Source organism: Sesamum indicum, linkage group LG9, assembly GCF_000512975.1.
Source record: "Sesamum indicum cultivar Zhongzhi No. 13 linkage group LG9, S_indicum_v1.0, whole genome shotgun sequence".
NCBI classification, from domain to species: domain Eukaryota; kingdom Viridiplantae; phylum Streptophyta; class Magnoliopsida; order Lamiales; family Pedaliaceae; genus Sesamum; species Sesamum indicum.
In genome coordinates, this window is record NC_026153.1 from 24,008 (window position 1) to 32,500 (window position 8,493).

An 8,493-nucleotide genomic window follows, 5' to 3' on the forward strand; every position below is an offset into this window, starting at 1 on the left:
ATCTCCTCTAGATGGAAGAAGATTCTCTTTGAAAAGTAGTTTTGTACCATCTGCTAGAGCTTGAAGAATTCCCACAGGCCCGGCGTATTCGGGTCCAATACATTGTTGTATCCCTGCAAATATTTCTCTTTCTAACCAAACAATTACTAGTACACCTAGTGTGATTCCTAATACAAGAGTCAAAATAGGGACAAACATCCATATGATCCCATAGACTTCTTTTAAGGATTCAAATCTGGAAAAAGAATTGATAGCTTGTATTTCTGTTGTATCAATTATCATTTCAACGATCAACTTCTCCCATAATGATATCTATGCTACCTAATATCGTCATAATATCAGCCAATTTCATTCTTTAAACTAACTGAGGAAGAATTTGCAAGTTGATAAAACCCGGTGGGCGAATTTTCCATCTCCAAGGAAAAACACTCTGATCTCCTATCAGAAAAATTCCCAATTCCCCTTTTGGTGCTTCGACTCTTACATAAAGTTCTTGCTTGGACAATTCAAAAGTTGGAGAAGGTTCTTTTACGAATAAATCAATATTCAAAATCATTCCATTCAGGGTCTTTTATTCTATCAAAGCGTCGGATTTCTAAATTCTCATAGGGTCCCCCTGGAATTCCTTCCAGAGCCTGTTGGATAATTTTTATGGATTCTGTCATTTCACTGATTCGTACTAAATACCGAGCTAATGAATCCCCTTCTTTTTGCCATTGGATCTCCCAATCAAATTCATCGTAACACTCGTAACGATCAACTTTATGAAGATCCCATTGTATTCCGGAAGCTCGTAGCATTGGTCCTGATAAACCCCAATTTAGTGCTTCTTCTGCGCCAATAATGCCTACGCCTTATGGATTTGAAGTTTAGATTAGTGTTTATATATTATTCACATTTTATTTATTTTAAATTTTACTATGCCAAGTAAATTATAATCAAAATATCTTCTATCAAATTAATCGTGTTAAAATATTATTTTGTATTTAATCTTTTTATTGGATATATATAGTGTCTGTTTCCTACTTGGTCGTTTACTTGATTCATCCTGTTGTCCCCTTGGACTTGATGTTGTCATGTGTGGCGAGTTAGCCAGATAATTCAAGTGAAGTTTGTTCCTCTCAAAATAAAAAATAAAAAAAACAGAAAAAGATAGAGAAGGTATAATAGTGCACATGAGAAAGGAAAAAGAAAAATTGCTTGCTTGCTCAAAACATGGTACCACATCAAATATTTACTAACAAGATAGTAGGAAACAACTACATAGGATCTCTAGGGATCACTTTTAGGCATGAACCAGACATACTTTCCCTGTTTCTGGTTTCCTTAATACATGACTATGATCTAAGTATTACAAACATGCTTGGTTCTATTTACAGTAGGCAAGATTTACATCCACGGCGAACCCATGAGGCTCATACTTAGAATTACTTGAACGCCACAACTGATATCGACAAATCCATGAACGTTGTTAAGCAGACTCTTTCATTCAGATCATCTTCACTGCTAACTTAACTGCAAAAACAAAGAAGAAAACTTGAGCAAAATCAACCATATAAGAAAAGTATGCAACACATAATGGCATGTAAACTATAGGACAACCTATATCCTTCTCTGCCATTTCTACCCAAAAAGCAACCTTTGTCCCCATCCATTTCACCTCTACTGATTTTTCCCCATATTTAAAAATCAAGAAATATTGAGACCATTTTATTATCCTTTGCATAATTCAAACCCAAAATTCGGACTGATTTCTATTATGCCTTCACGTTCTCAACATTCTAATAGGGAAAGCAATAGGATTATGAATTCCAAGGCCACTTTAAACATGACGGACGCAAGGCAGTTCGGAGTTGAGGCCTACACGAGAGATAATACTCCAATGTTTTTGTAGATTTATTATTGGTATGTTCATTATGTTAGCTTTTGGCCTCATGTTGCTTTCTCATAACTTTTTGTTTGTCATACATTTGCATTTTTGTACAAATTTTACAAAAACACCATATATGTCCATATCATTGACATCTAACATTTGAAGGTGTATCACAAAAAAATTTGTTGAAAAATCATTATTACACAATCACACGAAATTCAGAAATCAAATACTGCATACTAAATTGCAAAACAGTCGAGATGCTAATCTCATTATTTGTGTTAAAATCACTTGTACATATATCTTAAAAGACTTTTATCATTTATCAAAATAAAAGATAGTGATGGATGCAATTTGCTAAAAAATAGTGTACTTTTTTGGAAGTCTAAACAAAGATGGTGATGAATGCAATTTGCTAAAAAACAGAAAACTTAATGCAGCTTAAAATTTTCCAAAGAGCTGCAAAAACTGTTTTGAATCCAATTCTTTTTTATAAAAATAAAAATCAATAACAGATTTCCTTGAAAATCCAAAAACGTGACTTATTCATGCATTTATCAAAAATAAATAAATGAATATATGCCCATGAATAATCAAATACAAAAAATATTCTAAACACTGTAAATTTATTTTAAATAATTTGAAAGAAATTACTGCAATTCAAACTCAAACTGATTTTGAGAATTAAAGAAGACCGCCCCACAAGAAAAACAAATCTTTGAGTCAAAGAGAAAAATTTATTTTAAGAACTTTACGTGAAAACAAAAGAACACTTGACAAGGAAAACAAATCTTTTGGGCAAAAGAGAGAAACAATTTTCTAGTAATACATTTCAACTTATCAAAACTTTGTGTTCCTTAAAAATCATTGATGAACTCTTGAACGTACATAATAATACTCACAAAAGTATTACCAAGTAATCTTGAAAAATATATTTTTAATTGGCATCTCGACAACTGTTCCACATTAGCATAGCATTTAATCCCAAAGTTCGCAAATAAAAAATAATTCATGATTGTATAATATAGATGTTCCAACATATTATTCTGTAATACACCTTCAAAAATAAGATGTTAATAACTAGAACTAACATGATTTTTGTAAATCATACACAAATGTCAAACGTATTAACAACAAAAAGTTTTAAGGCAGCTCATGAAGAAAACCCAACATAATAAACGAACCAAAAATAAATTTACAAAAAAATGAGGTATTTGTTCTCTCATTAAAGTCTCAACTCTATACTTGCATCATTCACATTTTTGAGCAGCCTAAAAAATCCCTAATCCCATACTTTCCAAACCAGAATGGAGAAAGCACGGCTTTCCAAAGAAATCAGAGCAGCAAATTTTAGGTTTGAATTATACAAAGTATAAAATCAATGGTCTCAACCATTCTTGATTCCAAAATATAGGAGAAAAATCAGCAAAGAAGAATTGATAGGGGCCGTTGGTTGCTTTTCAGTTAGAAACTTGAAGAGAAGACTATGAAGATACGTAAGGCTACCATTAGGTTCTAAAATGTCAACAAATTCCCACACAATTCTTATCGATATGAGGTTATCTAGTTTGCACCTAATTGGCAAACCAAATTCAAACTCTAGCCTTCAATCTTTTAATAAACAAGTATGAAAAACCTATACTAACTGATATGTTTCACTTGTAGAATCAAATAAATGCATGTGGAGATTGATGTATCAGGTAGGGGGTGATGCCCTTTGCTAATTGAACGCTATATGTGTTAGGGCTAAAGAAAACCAGATATCACCTCCAACATTAGTTCAATATGGTCTAATTTTTATTTGGAAATCTCTTGAAATTTCACTTTATATGTACGGATAGAAATTCACCAATAAATAAATACTCACCTTACCTACTCAATGGGTTGTGGGACCCAAAACCTATCGAACAATTTCACAATTTTAATGCAACTAGAAACAAACTTGCAAATAAATATGGGTTTCAGCGAGACTTCAGTGACGGCATTGCCTGCATCACATTTAGAGTATAGTGCTTTTTTCAACAGATAAAGCTTGCAAATAAAAGAATTGATGCTAGCTAAATCACCTGCAACAACAATTCCGTGTGACTCTATTGAATCTCTGTACTTTGTATCAAGACAGAATTACGAACAGACATGGAAGAAAACAACATAGATACAACATTGTAGCACACTCCAATTAAAAGGCATAAGAACGAATACCGCACTTGATGCACTTGAGAAAAGATATTTTGCTGGCCCATCAATTGAGCAAGTATCAATTGGTTTACGAAGTTCCATTACAGTCCAAAGAGGAAATTGAGATATTTAAAGTCAAGCACATATTCAGTGAATCACATATATGCATTAAGAAAGAAGATATGTGAACTTGATCGGCAACAAAGATAATAGCAGGAAAAAACAAAGTGTTACTCACTGTTCCTAAAGTAGATTCATAGTTGCTGATCTAAGTGAAGATACATGTGGGGTCCCATTAGCTTCAAGCAACTGTCTTACGCTAGATTGTGTAAGATAATCGACATGGTGCGACTAACAAAAATCATCATATTTCTAGTATAGCCTAGCCCCATATATAAACAACTGCAGCCAAACATTTTCAGAAACAAAGTCCCACGTAAACCAAGGATCATTGGCAGCAATTTACACGGATGGAAAATGAAAATCATGGCCAATACATTCACACAAGCAAAATATATTAACAACTGCAGCCAAATATATTAGTAAATAACTTTTCTAAAACACAACATTCATGCAAATTATAACATTGCTAGACTCACATTCTTTCCCAACCTAATGGTAGGGAAGATCAGCCAGCAGACAAAGATGACAATCCAATTCAAAGCCTGCAGGTTCTCCTGGCAGATTTGGAAAAACAAAGGTTTTGCCCTAGGAGTTACTATATCATTAACACTCATGAAAACCTGATTCGAAACAATGATTAATGCATGCATTATTAAAAAAGAACATGTAAAAGATCAAAAGATTACCAATTCAATGCCAGTAGCCTTGTCGATTCGAGTCCCAAAAGCCAACATATGTTTGGTTCCCCCTCCATCTCTATAGGAATCCCCTGTGAAAGCATTTGGATGCAATTATATAACATTATAAAATGGGAAAAGACCAATGAAATCAGAGCCAAAAAGAAAAAAGGAAAGGCTAGACACACAAAGTGCAAGTGGAATAAGCAAAGCCAAATCTGCCTTCAAGAAAGAAGCTCTGAAAAACAGGACTGCCAAAAAATTGACCAGTTTGTGAGTGTAGGCAATATGTATTAATATCCCTCAAGACACTAGCGATCAAAATGACAACAGGATCACTACTGAATATAATCAAATGAAAAAACAACCATACCCAAAGGGAAAAGCCTTCATAACCTCCAATTCAGTGAGCCATCTTGACTATTCTCTTAACAAGTTCTGATCAAGCAACAATGTCCACACCAGCATCCTTGTATGTAAGTCCCACACACTTGTCCGCAGATTGCAGTCGTAATCCAAGACATACAATAGAACCCATGTAGTAATTGAAATTCAAGAACCTTGAAATAACAAACCGAGACCTTAAAAAAGACAAAAAGGAAAAAAAAGAGTAAGGCTGTGTAATTTCAAAATTCAGTGACACTGAAAAGTACTCATATTAAATCTTCCGTTGGGAAGGCAGAATTCCTTTAACCAAGATACTCTTAAGTTCACAATGCAAGAACCCATAATTCAAGAAACTTAAAAGAACTCTTATGCAACGAGTTGATGTCAGACTCTCAAGAAATACCTTAAGAAAGAAGAGATCGAGGCTGAGGGCAGTCGGCGGAGGCGGCCGGACGTCTGAGACGATGTTCAAAAACGCCGCTGTTAAAAAAAGAAGGGCATGTCAATGTGAGCGCCTCTTGCTTTTCTTCTGCACTATATTTTATTTTTCAAAATCTGGTCGTGGATGTTCCTCTTATATAAATATGCGCCGGCGCGGAGAACACAACGGTAACATTTTTTTTTTTCTTTTCTTTCTTGAAATCACAACGGTAAAGTTGGGAAGATTAGGTTTCACTGTGGTTTGAGGGTGAGAAAGTGACAGACCCGTGAACAAGATGATAATTTCAAGAGTAAATTGCATTTTTGCCCCTGTATTATCATCAAAATGCAAAGAACCCCTATATTAAAAAAAAATAGGTTAAAAATTCGATGTTTTTATTAATCTTATGTAGAACCTTATCCCTGTTAGGATCTGGCGAAGAGCGAGAGACATTAAAAAATGCTATATCAATATAATATTATATCATATGATATCAATTAGAAAAATCCGCACCATTATCGTGTTAATACCTTAATATATCACTGGCATGTGTTAAATTAAAATATAATTAAATCATTCATAATTTAAAAATATAATCACATATAACCCACACATGTAGGTGAAATAAATGCATGTTATAAAAAAAATGGGGTTAAATGCAATTTACTCATCTGATATACGAAATGAGCAAATATCCCTTATGACAACACATGAAACAATTTACTATTTATTTTTTATAGAGGATTTGTTTGCTCATTTATATTATGCAATTTGATATTTTCTTTTTACATGTAAGTGTTTATGTAGCGGATGAAAGACTAATTAAAAAAATATCCAATCAATAAAATCCTCAAATTAAAAAATCTCAATTTTGTCCATTTTACCATATTTTAGCCACTTTTAAAATCGACGATCAGAATTTTGCATTTGTAAAAATCAATTAATTCGAGATTACTATTTTGCCACCTCTTATATATATGACAGCAAATGCAATTAAAGCTTAAAAAATTCCACTATTCGATTTAGGCATTGGATCTTCTATTTCATTTTCCGATTGCTTCTTGGGATGATTGCCGTGTGGATAATCTTAAATGAGAGAAAATATGGCGTAAAAATCGTGGGGCAAGAGAGAGAAAATATATAGAAAAAGTAGATTGAAATAAAAAATTAAAAAAGATAAAATCTATGGCAAAGAGATAGAAAATTATCGATAAAAAATAATTAATGATAATTTTAATATTATCACAAATTATATTTATTTAGTGGCAAGAATTATTATTTTATTACAACAATGAATTTTAAAGTTTTATTGAAGATAATTATTTTATAAAAATTATAATTAGTTTCTAATTGTAAAAATTAACTCTTATATTTACCAGTTCAGTAACTCTTGAGAGAGTTAATGGTCGTGAACAAAAAAATAACGCCAAGAGAGGTAGTACAGTTAGTGAGCTGGTAAATACAGGAGTTAATTAAGTGAACTAGCAGATATAATTATTTTGTAAAAACTATTCTTTAACTTAAGAAAAAGTATTTTAAATACATTTGAAAAAAATATATCACATCAACTATAATCATTATATATTATTTTATCTCACAATTAATTATGTATTAAAAAAATATTGATTATACTACAAAAATAATGATTATTTTATATTATTATATCTGTCTTTCATTAACGCGTATTATTATTGAAAATACATTAATAAGTAACTTAAAATCATTATTATTGAAAATATTAATGAGTACGTGAATGTAGCTTTTAAAATAGTATAACATATTTAATATTTTGTAATTGTTGTAAATAAAAAATTTGCATTTTTGGCACAAGAATATCATCTAACTATGAGAATCAAGACGTCATTTATTATTGGACCTAGCCAAGTATTTTCCACACTCAACCAATTACATAATTAACTTAAGAACAGTGTCTCTTTATATCTCAAAATGTAAATAGTTTAGGCTGTAATTACTTGCGAGTAAAATATGTTTGATTGAGATAAGATATTAAAATTATTATTAAATACTTTTTATTGATAATTTTCTATTTTCTTGTAGTAATAAAAAATAAATTTTTGTCTCCTATCTATCGACGGGTGTCATGAGGGATAATGGCACATGCGACAGGGAAGACAACAACCATAAAAGTGCCACACGTAACTGCTATCATCAATCAGCCTGAGCGCATATATTCCCGTTCTTCCGCGACGCACATTGTCTGCTAGTCTGCCGCACGTAGGGTGCTGCCTGCCGCACAACTTGATGTCGTCTAAACATTGGATGTTGCCTGCACGTGCAGCTTCCTGCCTTTTGAACGTCGTGTCCTACATGAGTGCATGACATCCGGTCTTACTGCAAATGCATGCGGCCTGTGTGGGCGGCACCTTTCTTTGTTGCAACTCAAGTGCTATCTTCACTAAACTCGGGTACCATTTAGCCAACCCCCGCAACCTTCCATGCAAAGCCCCTATCCACACATACCCACAATCATTCACCACTGTAGAACAAGGCTACGACACCAACGTATTGTTGCTCACACCTCTGCATGTGTAATCGTCACTCTAATACGATGAACCTTCTGCCTTAAACTGGTTCAACACTTAACCAGCTCGAGTGCCACACCATGCTGGCACCCATGCACACTGACAGGCAAACCTGCCATGCCAACGTCTGATAGAGCTTCAAGGGGCTTACAGGAGCATCGTCTAAGGCTGATCCGCCATTTGCTTCCAAATATCAAGAATGCTGAGGCATGGCCTTCTCGGGTAGTATAACATGTCCCCTTTCTTCCAGATTACCCCGTCCACCATTAACACCCTGTCTTCACAATATTG

The 8,493-nt window shown here is 33.4% G+C and overlaps 1 long non-coding RNA gene across 3 annotated transcripts; it reads right to left on the reverse strand.

Annotated features, from left to right (window-relative positions):
• On the reverse strand, positions 1,182 to 5,953 carry LOC105169932. Of its 3 annotated transcripts, XR_002287840.1 has the most exons (6): positions 5,642 to 5,953; positions 5,225 to 5,432; positions 5,040 to 5,102; positions 4,861 to 4,943; positions 4,651 to 4,728; positions 1,182 to 1,515 (listed from the first exon to the last, which is right to left on the reverse strand). It is a non-coding gene; the product is annotated as an uncharacterized LOC105169932 (long non-coding RNA). The 3 variants fall into 3 exon arrangements; XR_002287841.1 differs by lacking the exon at positions 5,040 to 5,102 and having other exon boundaries at positions 5,225 to 5,411; XR_848464.2 differs by lacking the exon at positions 5,040 to 5,102.